This window comes from Cynocephalus volans, chromosome 10 (assembly GCF_027409185.1).
Source record: "Cynocephalus volans isolate mCynVol1 chromosome 10, mCynVol1.pri, whole genome shotgun sequence".
NCBI classification, from domain to species: Eukaryota; Metazoa; Chordata; class Mammalia; order Dermoptera; family Cynocephalidae; genus Cynocephalus; species Cynocephalus volans.
The window spans coordinates 111,999,471-112,021,386 of NC_084469.1; the positions used below are offsets into that span (position 1 = coordinate 111,999,471).

Consider the following 21,916-nt stretch of genomic DNA (forward strand, 5'->3'; position numbering starts at 1 on the left):
AATATATAAATTCACACACACACACACACACACACACAAAAAAAAAAAACCGGGGTGGGGGGGAAGAAGATATAACAACCACAATTACTTGAAGTTGATACGACAGGCAAACAGAAAGGACATTGTCGGGGGGGAGGGGGGGAGGGAGAAGGGAGGGAGGTTTTGGTGATGGGGAGCAATAATCAGCCACAATGTATATCGACAAAATAAAATTTTTTTTAAAAATTCCCTATGAAAAGTAAGAAAATAATCAATTGAAACTCATAACACTTTCTATTTAATGATGCAATCTACATTCATATTGCTGTTTGACAAAACATATGAAACCTAAATCCTGTAAATATATCTACCTATTTTCTGCATCTTGAATTTCCAAAAAGATTTAGACTAGAGAACATAATCTGTGTTTCTTATATAAATAATCTTAAGGTTTTTATTTCTATGATTTGAAATATTCAGGGAATATTTTCCAGACACAGAATTAGAAAATATATTTGCAATACACACTTTTCTTCAGTATATTCTTACGTAACAGACTTTGTAAGTTAATGTAAAGTTAGCTGCTGCAAGAGATAATTCCAGAAGTATCAGCTGTTGGAACATCATGCAAAATTTATCATTACTGTATATACCACCTCAACACGGGCCCTCAAATATCAACTGACAGTGCTTGATGACTCTCCAAAAGAAGATTCAAGAACTCAGGTACCATTGACTGGTGAATTTGTCATTGCTAACATGTGTTTTCAAAACTTGCTATGGTGCCTGTGGTTTTTCGTGTTGGTCGTAGTAAAAGAAAAAGTATATGGAGCCTCATGGACTGTCCTGAGTCAGGACTGTACTGAGCAAAGATCACTTCTGCCCACCTTCACTTGGCCAGACCCTATTCGTGTGGTCATACCTAAGAACAAATAAGCTGGGCAGCCTAACAGTGGAAGTGGTAGGAAGAGACAATAAGCTTGGTGAATAAGACCACTACTGCTCTTTGTTTTAATATATGTTATAACCATGAGCCAATTTTCTCTTTTTTTTTTTTTTTTTTTTTGCCTTTTTTTTTCGTGTCCAGCACTCAGCCAGTGAGTGAGTGCACCGGCCATTCCTATATAAGATCCGAACCCACGGTGGAAGCGTTGCTGTGCTCCCAGCGCCGCACTCTCCCAAGTGCGCCACGGGCTCGGCCCCAATTTTCTTTTTTTATGAAAGAAAACATGACTCAAGATCTGTTTGCACAAATCAAACCTAGGAAATAAACCTCGGAGATGAGGGCAAGAATGTGAGTCAGTGAGTGCACAGCATTGTTGACCCTTTGAAAAGGAAATTCCTGTTGAATCCCAAAACCATAGAATAAAGTTGGAAAATAGCCAAGACTAATCTTCTCTTAAAAAAAGAGAAAAAAATACTTCTTAGATTTAGTGATATTTAGATATGGATCATCACTGGTCTCAACACTCAGTCACTATGAGACCATCCAGGATGGTCTATATAGTTCTTCCCTCATCATGTCAGAGGCTGGCCAGGGACTCTTTCATGTGCTTTCAGCACATAGCACCATCCTGCAGTTTAGGTGGGACCTGTTAGGAAACATATGAATCATATGTTCCAGTTTCAAATAAATAATTCTTGTAAAATACACAAGTGATTCAAAACCATGTCAATAAATGATAGCTAAATATAATTACAATTATTCACTCACCACGTGATCAAGAAAATAACCAAACTCATGCTTCCAGCTGTGTGCTGGCTGTTGAAGGAACAAATACTTAATCAAATCTGAGTAGCAGTCAGCAACCAAAATTATGAACGTGAATATTTAAATTTTAAAAGGTATGGATTTTGATTTTTCATTGCAAAATACTTCTTTAAAAGAAATGAAAGATTTTTCATGTACAAATGTGAAAAAAAATTGCTTACCTTTTCTGTAATGACAATGATTGTTAGTAATATTCTACGAACCACCTGTAAAATGAAATAGAAGTAAACACAAATCATTGCTTCAAAATAAAGTTGATCTTTTCAGAGAATGAAGGGAAAAACTAGACTTTTAAAAGAATTATCTGCTATGTAGTGAGTGTTGGATGTGTGAATATATGAGTACTTCCTTCATCACATGAATCTGTATTTATTCATATAAAAAGAAACCAGTAAGCTAAAATCACTTACCAATGTTAAAAGAACAATTTCAATAGGCTTTGAATGTATTTATATTAGTTCGTTTGTGTTGCTTAGAAGACAACACTTGGAACTGGGTAATTTATAAAGAAAATGAAATTTACTTGCTTACAGTTTCTGAGACTGGGAAGTCCAAAGTCCATCTGGTGGTGGTGACAGTGACCCAGGGGTCTCACATTGCAAGATGCTGGAAGCAGAGAGAGAAAGAGATTCTCTTCTTTCTTCTTTTAAAGCCCTCAGAGGGCCGGCCCATGGCTCACTCGGGAGAGTGTGGTGCTGATAACACTAAGGCCAAGGGTTAAGATCCCCTTACTGGTCATCTTTTTAAAAATAAATTAATAAATAAAGCCCTTAGAACCACTCCCCAGAACACAATTTTAAATCCACTCACTACTGCATGGTCCTATAATCCAATCACCTCTTCAAGGCCCCAACTTTCAATGACCATAATAGGATTTCCCACCCTCTTAACAGTCATAGTGGGGGCTAAGTTTCTAATACATAAAACTTGGGGGACACAATTCAAGTTCCAGTGAGTTTGGGGGGGGGACATCATCCAATCCACTACAATATTTAAAAATTGTTTTTTAAAAATATTTTTAAAAATTAATTGCCCACATAACAGTTCAGAGGAAAAATAGTAATTTTCTAGCCATAATTCCACCAAAATAACCTTGCACGTATAGTGCAATGACTATATACAGTAACTTTTATATGACAGTTAACACAGATACCAACAAGCTTTGCCCACAATGTCCCCAAATGTCCAAAATGGGGACAAATTCAGGTAGGTCACTGTTGAGTGTTTTCATAATGTTGATATTGGAAAACCCAAGTGGGGCTCTGCCCACAAACATGGCCAATGGATTTATCCCTTGGAATCTGCCCAGCTATGGACATCTTCTCTGTGATAGTAATGTCACAGCACCCCCGACCCAAAACATTGCAGCTGTGATCATGATTTAAGTCCGACATCTTTCTACTCTCCTGCCACTTGATATTTCTACTCTTGCATAAAAGGACCCTATCTAAAGTCTCCTCCCAAACAAACCAACTTCCAATTCCCCAGGCAGTAACAGGGCTCTGCCATTCCTCCTTTTTCCAGTGAAGAACGTGCCCCTCATAAACGTGCTCCTCAACCTCATCCTCCTCATCTCTAACCCCCAGAGTCATCAGTGAGTCTCGTGGTCTCTGCCTGCAGAGCAGGTACTGGACCTGACCTCCTTTCTCCATCTCTACCTCCACTGCTTCCCCTGATCCAGCCATCTCCATCCTCAGCCTGGAGTCACTGTCTGGTGACTCCCACCTGGTGTCCCTGCTTTACCCACTTCCCCTTCTGACTTTTCAAATTTAAGAGTTTTATCATTGTGACAGCTTCACCATCATCTGACCTTGGTGGACTTTACCCCCTTTTCTCAGGCCATCATTCATTGTGTTCAGAACGCTCTGCCCTCTGGCTTGTCCTCACACCCACCATGCGCATGCCCACTTCAGGGATAACATCCGTTCTTTCCCCTTAGGGAGAAAAGTTCTTCTCAAGGTGTCCTCACTGTTCAGGTGTCCTCATTGCTCAGGTGTCCCCTCCTCAGAGAGGTCTTCCCTATCCACTCCTAAAAGTGCTTACCCCATTCCCCCCCTCACCTGTTTATACTTCTCCATAAAACCCATTACCTCTTGACATAATGTTTCTTCTCCTAGTTTCGTTGTTTAGTCACTGCCTTTCTTTCCTAAAATGTCAGCAACTCTCTGACAAAGACAGTTTTCTGGTATTTATGATTCTGACTCAAACCCCAGCACAGTTTTATTTATCAATTTTGAGAAGAAGCCACATATCTTCTCACGATACTGTCTCTGTCATTTATCTCATGTGATCCCCCAAATAATGTGTCACTTGCTGCTTCTCTTCTATCATGAGAACAACCAGTTTGTGCTCATTACCTAATGAGAGGACATCGTTGTTGACTAAAGATACTAATTGTAGGAACCCTGGCTTAATTTCGTGGGAGAGAAACCCCTTGAGAATTCCCTCAACTTTCCTCTGAGAAGTGTTAGGTGGTGAGAGAAAGAAATGAGGGTCAGCAATGTGGAAGTCTCCCCAAGTCATCCCAGAGAAATTTACTCCTGGTCAGAAAATGCATAATTCAGTGTCTTCCTGTGAAAGACATCAATCTCTCTGCAATTTATCAATTTTGTTTTTAAAAAATATTTAGCTGTTATAATATTTGAATAAAAATATTAAATAATATAAATTTCTCTTTAAGGATACCATGTAATTTCATCTCAAAAATAATGTTATCTTATGTTTATACATCGCAAATACCTACTGTCCTATGACAATGTTGTGAATGAAAGTCCAGAAATAAACATTGCTATTAAGTGCTAAAAGGCTTAACTGCTCAGATATATATTTTCAAATTATAACAAAGCTTTTATATAGAATAAAATATAAATACTTCATTTATATGATTAATATATAAATAATATTAACAAAACAATGTCTTCATAACCACAGTTCTATGAATTGCCAATCTGAATAAAAGACTAGTTGGTAATGGACAGCATGTTTTTAATGCTAAGGAGAGAAAATTCAAACTTTCTGGGAAGAAAAAGAAAGATACACATTTCTTGTTGTGCTCCAGGAACTCCAATATTCTTTAGATTTGAAGGAACTGACCATAAAGTGGCCGAATACTGTGTCCAGCACGTGGAGGTGGAGGAACTGCAGCCCGGGGTGGGGCTCCCCTGAATCTGCTGGCTTCAAAGACCTTCAGATACAGCTGATGTGCTGAACCCAGGAAGCCTGAGAGCTCAGGAGGCCCGAGTGGAGCGGAGGGAATAGATCTGCCTTAAGACCCAGGTCCACGCCTGGGGAAGGAACCAGCTGGGTTTGGCTCTGGCCTCCTGGCAGATTTGGAAAATCTCCTTGTGGTGTGGTAAATTCCATGATCTCTCCTAGAAACTCAAGGATTTTTATCATCTCCACCACTTTAGACAGTTTGGATCTCTCCTTCAGTTCTTTGACAAGGGAATTTAATCCCCCCATCAGAACTGAGTTGGTGCTCAACACCTTTCTGTAAGCATCTGCAAGGCTTGGTATGTTGAAAAACTCTTTCTCTTGCCTGGGATTCTCTGGAGGCCACTCACTATCTGCATACTCCTTTTCAGTTGCACTCAGCTTGAATGAGTTGGCATTTACCTCGGTCTGCACAGCCAGGGTTACTGCAATCTCTTTTTCTTCTCCTACATAAAGCTAGCAAACTGAATTCATTAGCATGTTAAAAAATTATATGCCATAACAAAATGTGATCTATCCTAGGAACCCAGGAGCATCTCAACATAGGAGAATAAATGTAATATATCACATCAACCTAAAAAAGAAAAAATGACACATAATCATTGAATGATGCAGAACAAGCATTTGACAAAATCTGACACCTTCTCACGATAAACACACTGGGAAAACAAGAAATGGGAAGAGATGTCAACTCAATACAGTAAAAAGCTTTTAGGATCAACCTAGGATTGGCACAATAAGAGTAAGAATTTTCTGTTGACATGGCATCAAGTTTTTCTCAAGTCTGCAGCAAAGACCTCCTTGGGCACTTGGTCTTTCTGAAAGCGAAAGCTGTTGTTCCTGAAAAAGCTGCATCAAAATCTGTAGTGCTGATAGAAAGGCATTTTGCACATTGTTTGAGGTGTCATCTGGTCAGAAAAGATGAATATGGTGTCTGTGTGGCAATCACTGTTTAACATTTTCCATGTGTCTCCTCCTGACCTTCCCCCATTGAATCACAGAATTTCAATATTCAGATTTTTCAATGCCAACATTTTAGAAGTTCAATAATAACAGAGTTCAATATGCTATAAATGGTGACAGCAAATAAAGTTAACAAAAATCAAAGTATAAAGTCAATACACAAAATCAGTTCATTTCCTCTCTCTAAACAATTGTTATTCAAATTAAAATTTTTTAAAATATCATTTATGATATCATCAAAAAATAAGCCTTTTTCTGTATAAATCTAACAGAATATGTACAAATTTATATCCAGAAGCTACGAAACACAGTGAAATAAATCAATGGCAACCTAAACAAATGGATAAATATGCTCCTTTCCTCATACGACATGTATCTTCTTTCCAACTCTATCTATATATGTAGAGTCCAACCAAAATTCTAACGAGGTACTTTGTAAATAGCAAAAAATGGTTTCCATACCGAGAATAGTCTATGCAATGAAGAACAAATCGAAAGAAATCACACTTACTTATTCCAAGACATATTATCATGCTGTGATAAGTAAAATGGTGCAACACTAGGAGAAAAACAGACATGTAGACAAATGAAAGAAAACATAGAATTCACAAATAGAACCATGCAAGCATAGACAACTAATCTTCATGAGAGGTGTAAATCACATTTAGATAGAACAATTAGATGACTAAATATGAAAAAAAGACACCGATTTTGCACCTTACACAAAAATTCACTCAAAATACTTCATAGACTTAAATGTAAAAATAATATGTATTAGTCCACTTCCGTTGCTTGTAAGAAAATGCAGAGAACTGGGTAATTTATAAAGAAAATGAAATTTATTGCTTAGAGTTTCTGAGCTGGAAAAGTCCAGATTCCAAGGAACACATCTGGTGGTGGTGACAGTGAGTGACCGAGGTGTCCCACACTGCAAGATGGTAGAAGCAGAGGGAGAGACTAACCTCCGCATTCACTCTCCTTTAGAAGCCCTCAGAACCACACCCCTGACCACCATTATTAATCCATTCACTATGGCATGGTCCTAGAAGCTAATCACCTCTTCAAGGCCCTACGTTTTAAATACCATAATATGATTTCCCACCTTCAACAGTTACTGTGGAGACTAAGTTTCAATGAGGTTGGGGGGGGAGGCATCCAGTCTACAGCACGCTACAAGAATGCACAAAAGAAAATCTACATGAACTTGTGTTTTCCCATGAACTTTTATACACAACATTGAAACAATGAGTCGAGAAAGAAAAATGAATATGTGCATTTTGTTAAAATTAAAAATTTGTACTCTGAGAAAGACAATGTCAATAGACTAGCCCTAGACTAATAGAAATAGTTACAAGCCACATATTAGAAAAAGGATTTGTATCAAAACATACAAAGGGCGTGTGAAACTAAACAATAAGGAAACAAACACCACAAATAAACGGGTAAAGTCTAAACAGAAACCTCACCAAAAAAGGTATAAAGATGGCAAATAAGCCTGTAAAAACATATTCACAATCAATTGTCATCACAAAGCAAACTAATATTAAAACAAAAATGAGACTATTGCATGTACGTTAGAGTAGCTAAAATGCAAACAAAACAATACCTATTGATGGTGGGATGCAGAAAAGAAATGCTCTTTTATTGCATCTGGCAGTAACTGACACATTGGCAACTTCTTACAAAGCGAAAGATAGTCTCACCATATTATCAACCCATCATGCTCCTAGGTGTTAACACAAGTGGTTTCACCACCAATGAGAACATATAAATCAACACACAAATGTGTACTGCACCTTGACATACAGAGGCCAGATGCAGGGATGTACCAAGATGGCCTCATCAGGTGAATGAATAACCAAGATGTGGTACATCCACGCAATGGAATACTCTTCCATGATAAAGAAAAAAAAGAGTTCATAAGCCACAGAAAGCATGGATAAAACCCAAAACCACATTGCTAAGAGGAAGAAGACATCTGTAAGGCTGTGTACTTTAAGTTACCATTTATAAAACATTTGGGAAAGAAAATACAGAATTCATAAGATCAGTGTTTCCTAGAGATTCTTCAGACTTAGGTGAAGACTTCTGTATGATACTTTAATGGTGGATATCTGTCACTGTGCATTGAACAAAGCCTGTAAATTTTTACAGCATGAAGAGTAAATTGTAATTTAAAAATATATCACAAAAATGACTCAGGTCACTAGATACCAAAATGGAATAAAAATGTGACTGAAGAATCTAACTGTATTCATGTATATGAAAAGCTCACTACAAGCGGTGGGGGGGAAGTGCTGACCTCAGAAACTCTGCAAATGTGCAGAATCTGTAAGGCTGCAGACAAAAGGAACTATGAAGAAGCAGAAGGGTTTATATGATAAAAGTTCTTCCCCAAGAGTGTATTAGTTAACTACTGTGAAACCACTGTACATGTACACTGAAACTGAACAAATAAATACAAGATATTTCCAAAAGATCCTGGAAAGATTCATATAATTTTTCAATGCCATTTTCCCATAAACTTTTCCAAGTACCCTTGTATATGTCAGAAGGAAGAAGACATGTATGTCACTGCTGGGTCAGAAGGTGACACATGAGTGATGTGAGTGAGGTGGTTAGAATACCTGATGTAGTTGTATAAACTAGAGTTGGAGGCATTGCTTTAAACTCGTGTTAAACTAAATATAACAAGTGATGTTTCCATAGAGAAATATTTATAGTAGTTTGGTGTATAGGACACTGGTTAAGGTTAATATAACCACATACATATCTGCAAACAATCAGCCAAGAGGACCAAGAAGTCAAGAAGCAGTCTACGTTTAGAGTCAGTGACACCACCACAGAGACAGCAGACAGTCTGTCCAGGAACCATCACAGCACAAGCACACTCACCCAAGGGTGCTGTGAGGATTGCTCCACTGTATTACTCCCCACCTGACACTTCATCTTGGCTCCTAAGCACTCTGACTCAGAACCCAGATTGCTCCCCTGGATCCTGGAACATGACCCCACTATTGGCTAATCTCACACACATCTGACATGAACCCCAATTATCTGGGAAACAGCACAGATGGGGCAGGGGCTGCAGAGGGTCTGCGGCTTGGGGTGAATTACAAGTGAGATCCAGGTTAACAGAAAACCTTTAAAGAGCAATTAAGGTCTGATTTCTCATGAAATCAAGGTCTGGGGTGGTGAAGACAGAGTCTGGAGACGTGGGCACAGGCTATTGCCTCCCTTCTCCCAGAAATTTGGAGCTGAGGAAGGTGTTCGGAAAACTCTTGAGGCCATGAAAGGGGTGTCCAGATGTTTTCTGGGGAGCACTAGAGAAACAAGACCCAGAATGGGGGCTTCAGGGCCTGTCCTCCATGTCCCTGTCCTCCTCCTGTTGGTTGTGTTGCTTTCTGTACATGTGATGCTTTCCAATACAGGGGCTCCCAGGATCCCCCAGATGCTGGTGTTGATGGTGGCAGAGCAGGATGGCAACAAACCCAAGACCCTCCAGGAGGTCACTGAGGTGGGTACTAGAAGCAGCCCCACCAGATGGCTTGTCTGTCACTTGTGCGTCACCTCCTGTCCTTTTAGGATGCTCTCTCTGGACATCAGGCGGAAGTGCCAACATTCCCCAACGTCCACCTCAGTCTCAGGAGGCAGGAGCGAGACCGGGCTGTCCCTCCATCCACTGCCCAGAGAATGAAAAGGGGCCGTTCCCTGAAAAGCTGTTTCAGGTATATCAAAAGGGGGATTTTGATTTTGCTCAAGGGGTCCCTAACGAGGGGGATTCAGACCTGAGCCAGTGTGTCTTTGCCAGCTCTGTTTTGGGTTGTCTTCAGATCAGACCCAACAGGGACGATGCAGTCAAGACTTTCCACGGCATCACCAGCTGGGGAGCTGACGAACCTCCCCACGGAACATCTGCTATTGGAAGGGAAATGGTGGCTGAAGACAACAAAGGCCCTGGACAGAGGAAAAGGCCGCATGCTGTGTCGTGAGTGCCTCCTGTGCGGTTTTGGGGTGCTGGCAAGAGGCAAGATCTCGTTTTCTAAATGTTTCAGACAGCCACTTGGTTGTTTTTTGTTGTTTTTGGTTTTTTTTATATATATCCAAAATGTGTTTATTGGGACGGTTTCCCAGCATCTTGATTCAGTGCTTTTAGTGTTGCTTCCTCCTGAAGGAACACCCTTCTATAGGCCTTGCTTTTCCTCCTGTAGGCTGGCAGGGGACAGTGGAGCAGCCGACACACGAAACTACCATTTGTGCGCATGGCTGAAGACCGTGGTGATTTTATAGCACCCCGGGCACTTCATGTCCATGAAGTAAGAATTCGGGCGCTGGACCAGGGGCTTCTTCCTGTGTCTCCTCTTCTCCTCTTCTGGAGAGGGGTGGAGTAGATTGTTTGCGAGAGGCATGTTCTTGTGGGTAGGTCTTCACCACCAGAAAGGCACCACTTGGTTTTTAAAGTTATTCATAAAACATTTTTGAGCACCTGTTATGTTCCAGGTACACACATAAGGGGGTGGGCAGAGGTGGGTGCAGATCTGAGCTTTACAGCCTATGATCCAGCTTTGGGGTCATGGACAAGTTCCAACACTGGCTGAGGGTCAGGATTCCAGGAGATTAGGGGAGCTTCTGAGCACAGAGAAAGACGGACACGTGGAGGAATATCATTACTGCTGTTACTGTTTCCACCACTCTGTTAGATACAGAGAGGCATAATACAGACTCCTGGAGGACCTGCTTTCTACCTGGGGGGGGGATTCTACCTGGGCATGACACCTGAGCAAAGATAAAGGTGGGGAGGAGAGGTGTGGCAAGAGCGGGTTAACAGAGAGAAGGGGACAGCCTCGTGACTCTAAGCTGGGACCTTGGAGAGATGAACATTCTAGACCATCTGCAAATGGTAACCGTGTAGGATCCAGAGCTGGACAGGCTGCAATCAAACCCCAGCTGGGGCACTTAATAACTACGTAGCTCTGGGTGTGGTACTTACCCCTCTGAGCCCCAATTTCCTTTTGCTGGTGGGTTAATATATGTGAAGCACTTAGAGCAATACATGGTTCTGGGCACCTATTAGCTATTGTTATTAGATGTGATGCTAGGCACCCTTCTAAATTTACATACCTCAGGGGGTCTTGTCCAGTAGACTCTCAGGCCACACCCTTCTGAGTGAGACCAAGGCCATGTGCTTGACCCAAACAAAGCCTTGACTTTGTTGAGTGGGTCTGATTCGGACCCAGGTTCCACAACAGAGAAGGGAAAAAGACAGGGGTGGGGGAGCAATCTCCCTTCAGGGAGTGATGCGGAAACTGCAGACATCACTTCTTGTGGTCCATCCCTGAGAGTCTGGGCATGTGGTGACAGCTGAGCTGGGTATCATATGAAGGGGGAGCTGGGTGAAGGGTGCGAGTAGCCGGCCTTGAGCCCGACAGCAGGGAAACCTGAGGGGAGAGCTGTAGGATTTCACTGAGGCTGGAGACGTGTGGCTTTCTCGGCCTCGCTGGTGACTGGGACATGAGATGTTGTAGGGAAGGGGACCCAGCATGGCAGCAGGTGTGTGATAAATGGCCACGGCCACGGGTGTGACCCTCACTGTGTCCTCTACACCATCATAGTGCCTCACAGCTCTTGTGTTCAAATGGAGACGCTGTTGAGGACCATCTGGAGACTGGTCATGGTGACAGACCAGAATGACAACAGGCTGAATTCACCCAGGAGGTCTTTGAGGGGCCAGGGATGGAAGGAGCCTGCCTGGGTTAGTTAGAACAATGGGGGTTTTGGTGACATGTGGCAGAAGAAGCGGGGGGAAGATGAAGATTCTGGAAAAGCGAAGCGTGGGTGCTGAGGAAACCCTCCTGCAGGTCAGCACGCGGCCTTGCGCTGAACGGGGCAGTGTCTGCTCTTTGAGATCGGAGGGGGCAGCCCAAGGGTTGAAGAGGCTTTTTTTGGTTTCAAGCAGCAGAGACACTCCCAGGCTGGCTCAGGGAAGCTGGGAGAGGGGATGGCCACAGGCCAACAGGATCCCGCAGAGATGGGCTGACAGGGACCTAAGCAAGAGGGTCCGGGCGCTGTGGGTCCGCACACTCCTCTGCCACTGCCTGGGTGGTGCCCCTGCTGGTGTCTGCTGGGTTCTGCATCCTCATGTCGTGGGCTTCCTCCAGGCCCCCCACAGCCCCTTCCCCACCCTGGAGCTGGTCCATTTCATGGCTTCTCCCGACTATCCCTCCAGCTTCGGCTTGTTTCTCCCTGCTCAAGCCTCCTCACGTTTCCTGATTCATTCTCCTGAAACAAGGATCTGATGGCTACACTAGATCCAGGATCCACCCCTGATTCCAATGAGCTTTCATAGGGAAGTGGAAGCTTCCAAACAGCTTCTCATGACTGACCTCCCAGCAGCTGTGGCCCAGTCAATTCCCGGCTTCAGAGCTGATGTTTCAGGGATGGGTGATGAGGTCCCAGTCCTTGGGCTCAATTTGAAATGACACTGAAAATCACAGGCATTTCATAGGAAAAGGACATTCTGATGGAGTGTTCTCTTTCCTCTCCTGGCCTGATGGTAACAGCCATTAATGCTTTCTTCTTCCCCTTCACCTTTCCTATCCTCCTCTTTCTACCTTTGTTCATGCAACAAACCACGGCCTCCCCAGCCAGCACTGTCTCCTGCTCACTCACACGAGGCGAGCAGCCATCTCTGGTTCCCTCGGGGGAGTAAACAGGAAAACTCCAGACTTGTGGTTCTAGCACCAGGACACACTGCCCCACCCACCCGTGCCCAGTGCCTTCACCACCCCTCTCTCTGGCTGTGCATGTGGCCCCGCTCTTGACATGTGCCCAGACAGGACTCTGGCAATGGTGGGGAAGAGGTACAGAAGAGGCCTGCACGCAGTGGGGCAGGTAGAAAGATGAGACAGAGACCAGCCGCGCCAACCTCCTGTAGGCACCGGGCAGGACCTCAGCCCCCTGAAGTACGGTTTTAATGGAGGAGAGGGTTCCCATAGTGACAGCCACATGAAAAGATGCCTAACAACTTCTAAGAAGTCAATAGGTCGTTTGGAAATTATTATAATAATTTGATGGATTATTTGAACTAGAACTTGTACTACCTGATAAGCAGCCTCAGTCTGTAGCATTAGTGGACTAGAAGGGAATACATGTATTTTCAGATTTCTGTATTAATCTGTATCATTATGAGGCTGCTAGCTGTGGAGATGATCAAATCCACAGCCTTCTGTTCCTTGCAGGAACCTCTGCAATGTGGTCACAGCAGCACACGTAGATGATTGTGGGGACACCTGCAATGCGGCAGTGCTCACCATCAGGGTGCTCACTTCTGGGATGGAGAGGTCAGGAGTCAGGAAGGGTCAAAGGGGTGCAGTCAAATGTACATTTGTCCCAGCTGGTAAGGCATAGGCAACCACCAATCAGAACAGGCACTGACCGATCAGAACAGTCACCAACCAATCAGAACAGGCATTGACCAATCAGGAGAGATACCAGCTGCAGAGAGCTGTCCGTTGCTGTGCAGGCTGACTTTGGTCCTGGGCACAGTAATCACTAAAGCATCACTACAGTAAATCAGAAATGCAATCCACAAGATCCCTCCTGTAACTGGCACAACAAAATGGGTCGGCTTCCCACAAAATTAGACCACATTCTCTGATGGAAAATGTAGCTGGACATCACCCCCACACATGTTGAACACATAATAAAAGGGTGCCAGGACCCCCACAGGCATGGTGGTGGGACTGGGACTGGGAATATGTTGATCAGATCCCAGTCCAGGTAAAAAGAAATCTCCCCCTGCGTCAGAAGTCATATTGGGAGGGGATGGTGTGAATTTATCGAAGAATTTGCTTCTTTGGAGAGTGAGGGGCAAATGGAAGCTGAGAGGTGCTCGACATTTCCTTAAACACCCGGCAGAGCCCCAGCCCCTAAAGATGGTCATGTTAGTGGAGGAGCTGGTCCACAGGGAACCTCGCTGTCAGGACCTTCCCCGGGAGTTTGGTTCCTCGGGGTCTCCCACAGTCTCTCTGGATAGGGTAGGTGATCCAGACCTGGTCTGCAGTCCCCCGTGCTGACTGTTCTGTTCCCATGCTCCCAGTCACACACTGAAGGCTTAAGTAGGGTAGCAACAGCCACAGTCACAGTTGCCAACAGCTGAGACTGGCAGAGTGTGCTCTGCAGTGAGTCCTGGGAACCCTCAATGGTTTAAAGCACTGTCTATGGAGCAGCACGTTGCGATTCAGCCCAAGTGCACACTACATGCAGCTGGGAGCTTGGGGGTGTGCTGACAATTTCACCCCGTTCCAGGGCATTGGTCATCCTCAGGCTCCTGGCAACCCAAATGCACAGCTAAGTGCAGAAGGCAGAAGCAGATGTGCTCATCTTGGGCATGGGAGAGGGGCTTGGACCTTGGCCTGGAGCCCTCTGGCCCCCACTGGTTAAGATAAAGAGCCCTCAGATCCAGATGGCAGGAACCGACTCCAGGCTTCTCAGGGAAGGTACAGTTCAGGACACTTGGATGAATGAAGGACAGAGGAAGTCTACCATAAAGAAACAGAGCATTTGGGGGAACCCAAGGGCTGGGGTGTACTTGAACCTCTTGAGGGCTGAGGAACAGCTGCCCTTATCTGCGTGTCTCTCCCTCCATGTGTACCGTGTGTGAGTGTGCATGTGAGCGTGTGTCTATGTGTGAACATGTGTGTCGGCACAAGGAGGGAATGTGTGCAGTGTGTGTGTGATGGACAGCATGAGTCAAATGCTCTCAATCAAATCAAACCCAAACCTTCCCATGGTCCCCAAGCCGCTGCCCAGCTCAGGCCCTCATTGCTGCCTCCCCACACGTCCGCCTCCAGCCCCTCAGCCCCTTGCTGGCTCCTCACATGCCAGGCGTGTCCCGTCTCAGAACTCTGCAGAGTGGGCCCCCACCCTCAGCATCTCCACACAATGCCACCCTCCCCACATCCTCCTCCTGCTCTGAGAACACCACACTTGAAGTTCAGCAGACACTGCCTTCTGGCACATCACGGTGAGCTTTCTTCCCAGCACATACCACCTCCAAAAATGTTGTATGTTCTGGTGTTTAGAGCCATCCCTCCCACCACCTGTGTCCATGAGTGAGCTTAGAGCTCTGCACCAGTGATGTTCCGTCAGTATCTCTTCAACAAAAGAAGGTCCCAGCTGCCCTCATGTCCCCTCAGTTCAGGCACCAATTGAAATGGAGTCAAGGTCTCTGAGATCCAACCACAAATTCTCACTACGGTAGCCTGGGAGATGTGGGATCGGGGTTGGGGGATGGGAGGACAGGCATCTTTCCCGTGGTGAGTCCAGCCACCTCAGTGGGCCCCTGTGACTGCACAGCCACAGCTGGAAACCCCACATGGGCACCTCTCGTGGTTCAAGGTGGGGCAGGGACCTCCCATATCAGTACCTACCCAGAACCTTGAAGGCCAAAGCAGGTGGGCTGAGGGAAGGCATGGCCGATGTTGGTGGAAACCAGATGGCCGTGAGACCAGCTAACTTCTGACTGGGGGAAGAGAGAAGGTAAGAGGCTCTCTAACTGCTGAAGGTGTTGTCTGACCTAGAAGAAACATCAGTTCTGAGCTATTGGACAGTATGTGTGTGACACATTTTACCTACATGATCTCAACTCTGTGAGGCAGGTTTATCAGATAAAAATGCTTTCAGAAAACTCAAGAGTAGTTTACCCATGACTGGTTTATTGCTCTGGTTTATTGTAGTTATTGTAACATAATGAGAGACGGGAGGGCCAGGCCTGCTGGATAGCCCAGCAGCACACCAGGGACACAGCTGCCTTGTCTTGTTGTTCTGTCCTCCTCAGTGTGTTTTGTCCTCCTGGGGGCAAGGTGGCTGCCACATCTCCAGCATCACACTACGATCCAATCAGAAAGAAGAGCAAGGGATGAGGCAAAAGCCATGCCAGGTCCCTTTTGCAGAAAACCTCACTGAATAGACACATTTTTGTCTCATGGGCCAGAAATGTGTTGCACGGCTGCTCCGGCTGGAAGCTGTCCAGGCAGCCAGGGTTACAGTTCAGGGGACTCACACACAGAGGGCCTGACCACCAGCTCCCTGCCCTGGCAGAGGTGAAGCCTGCAGGCCGCGTTGTCTGGATACTCTGGCTGGCCTTCCAGGGCACTCACCTAGGGCTTTCCACTTGGCACTCAGCTGGCTTAAGCCCTGGGACACAGGATCTGGATTCCGTGGCTGTCCCTGATGGATGCCTGAGTGTCCGGGGCCCTAGGCTTTCTCAGGAAAAAGGGCCAGGACCCGTGTGAGGTCCAGGGGAGTGCTTTAGGCAGGGCCTTTGGATTCCAGTCCGCATCATCCTTTCTCAGTCCTGGGACCATGACCACATCACCTAGCCTTTCTCTGCCCCACCTCAGAATCAGAGGAGATGACAGTACCTGCTTGTGGGGTGCAGTGAAAGTTAACCACGTCAGCACATTGCAACAGTAATGTGTGCACTAGGGAAGACAGCCAATAGCCTGGTCAAATGGGGAATCATCTGACCCCCCACCCCATGTTATCACGCCTATAAGGGGGTCAGTAATGTTTGTCCCATAAGGTTGTGTGAGGACAACCATAAGTCATGTGTGTGAGGAGCTGGTACAGGGATTTGGGGGCTGGAATTTTAACCTAGACCAGTCTGACCTCAAAGAGAATGCTCTCTCTGCTCTGGGAGATGTACCCCAAAAATAAATGAGCAACTTCTTTTGAACTGGGAAGTCTGCTGTTGCTGGGCCCGCCACAGCTGGGGAGCCCACCCCTCTCTACATTAGGCCACCATTCATTATTGTCTTTTGGTCACAGGACAGATATGCAGGACACAGAGACCAGCAGAGAGGGTCACATGCCCTCACTCCCTGTAAATGAAGCATACAGCGGTGTCTGGACACTACCCTCCCATCCAAGTGGCCCTAGCCACAGACCCAGCATTGCTCCCATGGCAGCTGGGGCTGATGTCACCGACTCACCTGAGGCTCAGGTCCACGTGCAATCTCACATGCCTGACTTGAGACGTAGAAATATGTTCCTCATGGAGACTGAGTTGGAAAGTGGGTGGGAAGGGCTGGAGGACCCCACCCTGGGCTGCAGACAGGACCTGGTGTGTCTGTGGTCACAGCGGAGCTTCTCCTGGTGGCAGTGACAGGGAATGGAGCCCAGAACAACTGTGAGTGGCCATGGACCCATCCTCCTCCTGCCGGCTCACACTCAGATCCAGGCTGCAGAGGCCTGGGAGACATTGCTCAGCCTTCCCATGTAGAGCAGGACAGAAGACGGAGATGAGAAGGAACACAGGGCTGCTGGAGGTCCCCCACACACCCCACATGCACCCAGCAGCACTTGTTCTTGAGCTGACGGGGTCCAGAGGACTGTCACCATGGCCGTCTTGCTCAGAACAATGAACCCTCCTGCCATGACAAAGTTCCCTCAAGGCTGGTGCAGGGTGTTTGCTTCCTGAACCCCCAAACAGGACATCGGGAATGAGCCGCCCGTGTCCTTTGATTGCTGCACGTGGGCCAGGCATTTGAGAACAAGGCAGATGACAGGAAAGTGAGGCTGAAGGTGGCAGACGCAGACACCCCTGGCTCGCCAGCCTGGAAGGCCATGTTCTCCATCTTAAACAACAGACCCAGCCCTTCACTGTCGCCACAATGGCCTCTGAAAACAGCAAAGGCATTGGGAGCTCTGGGAGGTGGAGAGTTCCTGGGCCAGGGCAGGGACTGCCTGCAACGCCTTGCGGGAAGGAACAGGCTGTGATCGATTACTGTCTGCCCTGGTCAAGGATGGGGCAGGGGCTCAATTGTCACCTCCCTGGCTTGACAGTTTCTCACCTTAGGGCTTTCTACTGAGATGGTGGTCCTGGCCCCAATGCTTGCCTCAAAATGACTAAGGGAGGGGGCCATCCCGTGGCTCACTCGGGAGAGTGCAGTGCTGATAACACCAAGGCCATGGGTTCGGATCCCATATAGGGATGGCCGGTGCACTCACTGGCTGAGTGTGGTGCTGACAACACCAAGCCAAGGGTTAAGATCCCCTTACCGGTCATCTTTAGAAAAAAAAAAAAAATGACTAAGGGAGAAGTCAAAACAAAGCCACAACATAATCTCGAGTGCAAGGGGAAGAACCGCCTGCATCTCCCAGAAAAGTACCAATGTGAGCCGTTTTCAGAGAACTAGACTGCACAGGTGCCTTCATTCGAGTTCCCCCCAAAGCAGAACCTGAGCCAAGAATCTGTGGGAGGGGACCCTGGAATGCTGGTGAGCAATCAGGGAGGTGGGACCAGGGAGGGAGGGCAGGGGCTAGAGCCTCAGTGAGCAGGTTCCACTCTGGGAGATGACTCGGATCTGTCTCCTCCCCACCCTGGAGGCAGGATGTGGCCTCCACAATATGCAGAGGGCCTGAACCATTCCCCCAGAATTGACTCATGGCAAACCTAAGATGAAACTATCAAAAAGAGAAAAACAGGGACAGGAAGACTGTAGAGCTAAGGCTAGGGTCTGGTGCTCACAGACCCCTCAAGCCGGTTCACAAACCTTTCACGCACAGGTCTATGAGCTAGGTAACAGGCAAAAAGGTCCTTGGAGCTTCAGTTGAAGAAGGAATAGTCTTTATTCAGCACACAACACTATGAGCTAAGCAGTCCACAGAGAAACTCAGAAACTCAACTACTACTGGCAAATTCCAAAGAAAAACTAAAACTGAGCAGCTGTCAGCAGAGTAAACACGTTCTATTTTTACACTCAAGCTCTGCAGCCAACTTCTGCTTCACAAACTGAAGAACACACAATAGCAATTAACTAAAAAGATACATTGGCGCACATGCACACTAATTCTCCACAGCAAGAAATGTCGAGAGAGCCTGACTAAATTATCCTATCTTCCCCACAAAGACAGATTCATGGGGGGGAGGGCAGAGTCAGGAACAAAGCAGGATGGTGCAGGCTGAGGTCCTAAGCATACCCCTCAGGCTCCCCTGGAAGTTCATGGCCTCTAGTGGACATCCTGGGGTTGGAAGGAAGCGCGCACTGTCTGCTCTTTGTTCCAAGCATGGTCTTTTGGCCCCAGAATACTGGGGGTGGGCAGTGAGGGAGAGTCTTTGAATAAATGTGCAGAAGGTCAGAGGCAGTGTGTTGGCCAGCCTGGGGAGCTGAGGGGCCAAAAAACAGGAATTCTGCCAACAGCCTGCCAGACTACTCCCCACCCTGCACCTGATCCTTTGGTAGGGCCTCGCTGGGGACTGAGCAAGGTCTCTCCCCTACAGGGGAAAAGGCTGCATTGGGGTCACAGGGGTCCAGCCTACCAGGGACACTTTCTGATAATTCTGCTTAATGCCCAACATGGCCTCATGAGTCTGTTGGGAGAATTAAGAAGAAAACAATACTGAGAGCCAATATACACAGTCTTCGCTAAGTGCCAGGGGTTGTCTGTGTATTATTAACACATTCAGTTTTCACTCCAACCCTAGCAGACAAGTGTTGCTATTACGTCCATTTGGTGGTGGGGAAACTGAGGCATGCAGAGGTGAAGTCAGTTGCCCTGGTTTTCACAGTATGTGTCAGAGCCACTGCTCCTCTGCTGCGCTACGTGTGGAGCATCTGCAGCACAGCTCAGCGCAGGGCACAGAACCATCCTTGTCACTGTGGCTCCCGCTGCTCCTGTCCTCCAGTCTGGACTCAGCACCTGTGGCCGCAAGGAATTCTGGGATTTGTGGTCAGACACACATGGCTATTGGGAAGTCCCCGCTCAGGGCAAAACTGGAGACACATGACAATGCAAAGTCTCCACCACGGTTTGGTTCTTCCAGATGAGAACTGCCTAGAAACCCAGAAATGGGAGTTTTCTGTCTTCTCACTGCTGCCCCTTGTCCCAGTCAGCTATTACCACTTAACAAATCATCCCACACAGCACCACTGTGGGCCAGGCATTTGGGAAGGGCTCGGCAGGTGGTCCTGGCTCACACCTTGCCTGCAGCTGTCACTGATGGTGGCCAGGACTGGGCAGCGAGCGCGAGAAATGTGACCCCTGCCTGTCCTGAGAGAAGGTTGCAGCCAGGGCCTGAGCTTCTTTGCAGGATAGCAACGGAAGGCCCTACATGAAGGACACAGAGTGCACCCACTGTCGCTCTTGGGGCTCAGATTTTTAGACCACACAGCAGGACACCCTTTACATGATGGTGGTGAACGCAGTGCCCTGCGTGGCGTCTCTCCCCACCTCCACAGCCACAGTATGGTGGACGTGGTGGACGTGAATGAGAGCGCTGTCTTCATGCCTCTGGTGAAATGGTGGAAATGTCCACAGACGTTGGCACCAGCCAGGAGATCACGTCCCGCTTGGCCCCCCAAACAGCTTGCAGGTGCAGGAGGTCAGTTGGGACTCAGCCTGCTGCCCATGTTCCTGACCAGCACACCCAGCACGGGTTGGGGTGAGGCTGGAATCCAGGCCACTGGTGGCTGAGTCTACACCAGACCAGGACACTGGTGGCAGCGGCGCCCTGGAGGCTGGCCAGAGGAAGGAGTGAAGAAAATACTTAAAATATGTCAGCAGCTCATTATGCCCCAAGAGAGTGCTGGGGCACCCTGACCCATGTCTTATGTAAGACCCAAACAGCTGGCTGGAAGCGGGCGTTATTTCCACAGGCACTGATTGCGCAGGGATGTGGCGAGTGCAGCACAGCACGCTCACAGCCCGCATCACTGCCGTGCATGGCGGCGGGAGCACGGGTATCTACCTTTGGGCCACAGCCCTCCCGGAGCCACGGTGAACACTGTCGGTAGGTGCTGTGTTCCAGGCTTCAGGTGGAGCTGCCTGCACATTCTCTTCGTGAACCTTCACTAGATGTTGACCAGGAAGGAGCTGCGTTGCCTCACCCATCCCACCCACAAGAATGTTGGCTTGAGAATGAACGATCCTCCCAGTCACCCAGCGAGAGAGTGAGGACGTGCCCAGGCTGGCCGGGCTCCCACGCCAAACCCTCAGGGATGGTCCCGCCTGGCCACCTTCTTTCTACTGAGTCAGACACCCCCGTTGGGCGACTGCTGTGAACAGAACCCTCTCCAGGCTGTGGGAGAGTGTTCGCGTGCCCTCGGACGCCCCAGGAGACAAAGTGTGCACACACGCACCCACTCACACACACATGCACACATGCTCACAGCACGCCTCACACACACTCGCAGTCACACAGTCTCCTGCAGACTCACCCTAACACAGTAACTAACTCACGCTCACACTATTCACTCACACACACAGTTACTCACATTCACGTGTACACACCAGGTCACTCTCACACACACACACTCACGACTGAAGGGCCCCTGACAGCCCAGACCTGCAAACTGGCTCCATCAGTGGTGCTGGAGGACACGGCCAGAGCCGGCAGTAATTCAGGGAAGCCTTCCTGGAGGAGGTGTGTCTTGAGTTAGGCTGGAAGGAGATCGATGGAGTGAGTTTGTGGTGAGATCAAGCAAAGTCTTCTCAAGCTGGCTGAGTGAGCCAAACGAAAGGACTCGGGATTGGCCGTGGTGACCCAGGAGACCACATGAAAAGGGTTTGTATCGGACCACGGAGGAAACTGGCATGCAGGTCACAGAAGTGAGGACTAAGCTCCTCCTTAGGGAGACCCCAGTAGGCCAGTCTACTTACTCGGGTCTCTGGCACCCACAAGTGGGAGCCTCTCCTATAAACAGAAGCCGTGCCAAATGCCATGTGCTCTTCGATCTCCAATAGATGTCTCTTAATTGCCTCCAAGTGGTTGTAACCAGAACACTCCCAACCTTTGTTGAGAGGGTCTCCTTCCTTTAGACGGGCCTGATCCTTAACTTACAAATAACCGGTGCTCACTATAAAATACTTAGACAATGTATCCTGGCAAGAAAAAACGTTTCCATATCCCACACCAAGACAACCAGTCTCCAACATTACGTTGCAGACCTTTCCAGACTTTAAATATAGAGCGCGCCTTTATTTTTA

At 47.1% G+C, this 21,916-nt stretch overlaps 1 pseudogene; it reads right to left on the reverse strand.

The window, feature by feature from the left end:
* Positions 1–10,078: 10,078 nt before the first annotated feature.
* LOC134388685 (small ribosomal subunit protein eS27-like) lies at positions 10,079–10,341 on the reverse strand (annotated as a pseudogene).
* Between the last annotated feature and the right edge of the window lie 11,575 nt (positions 10,342–21,916).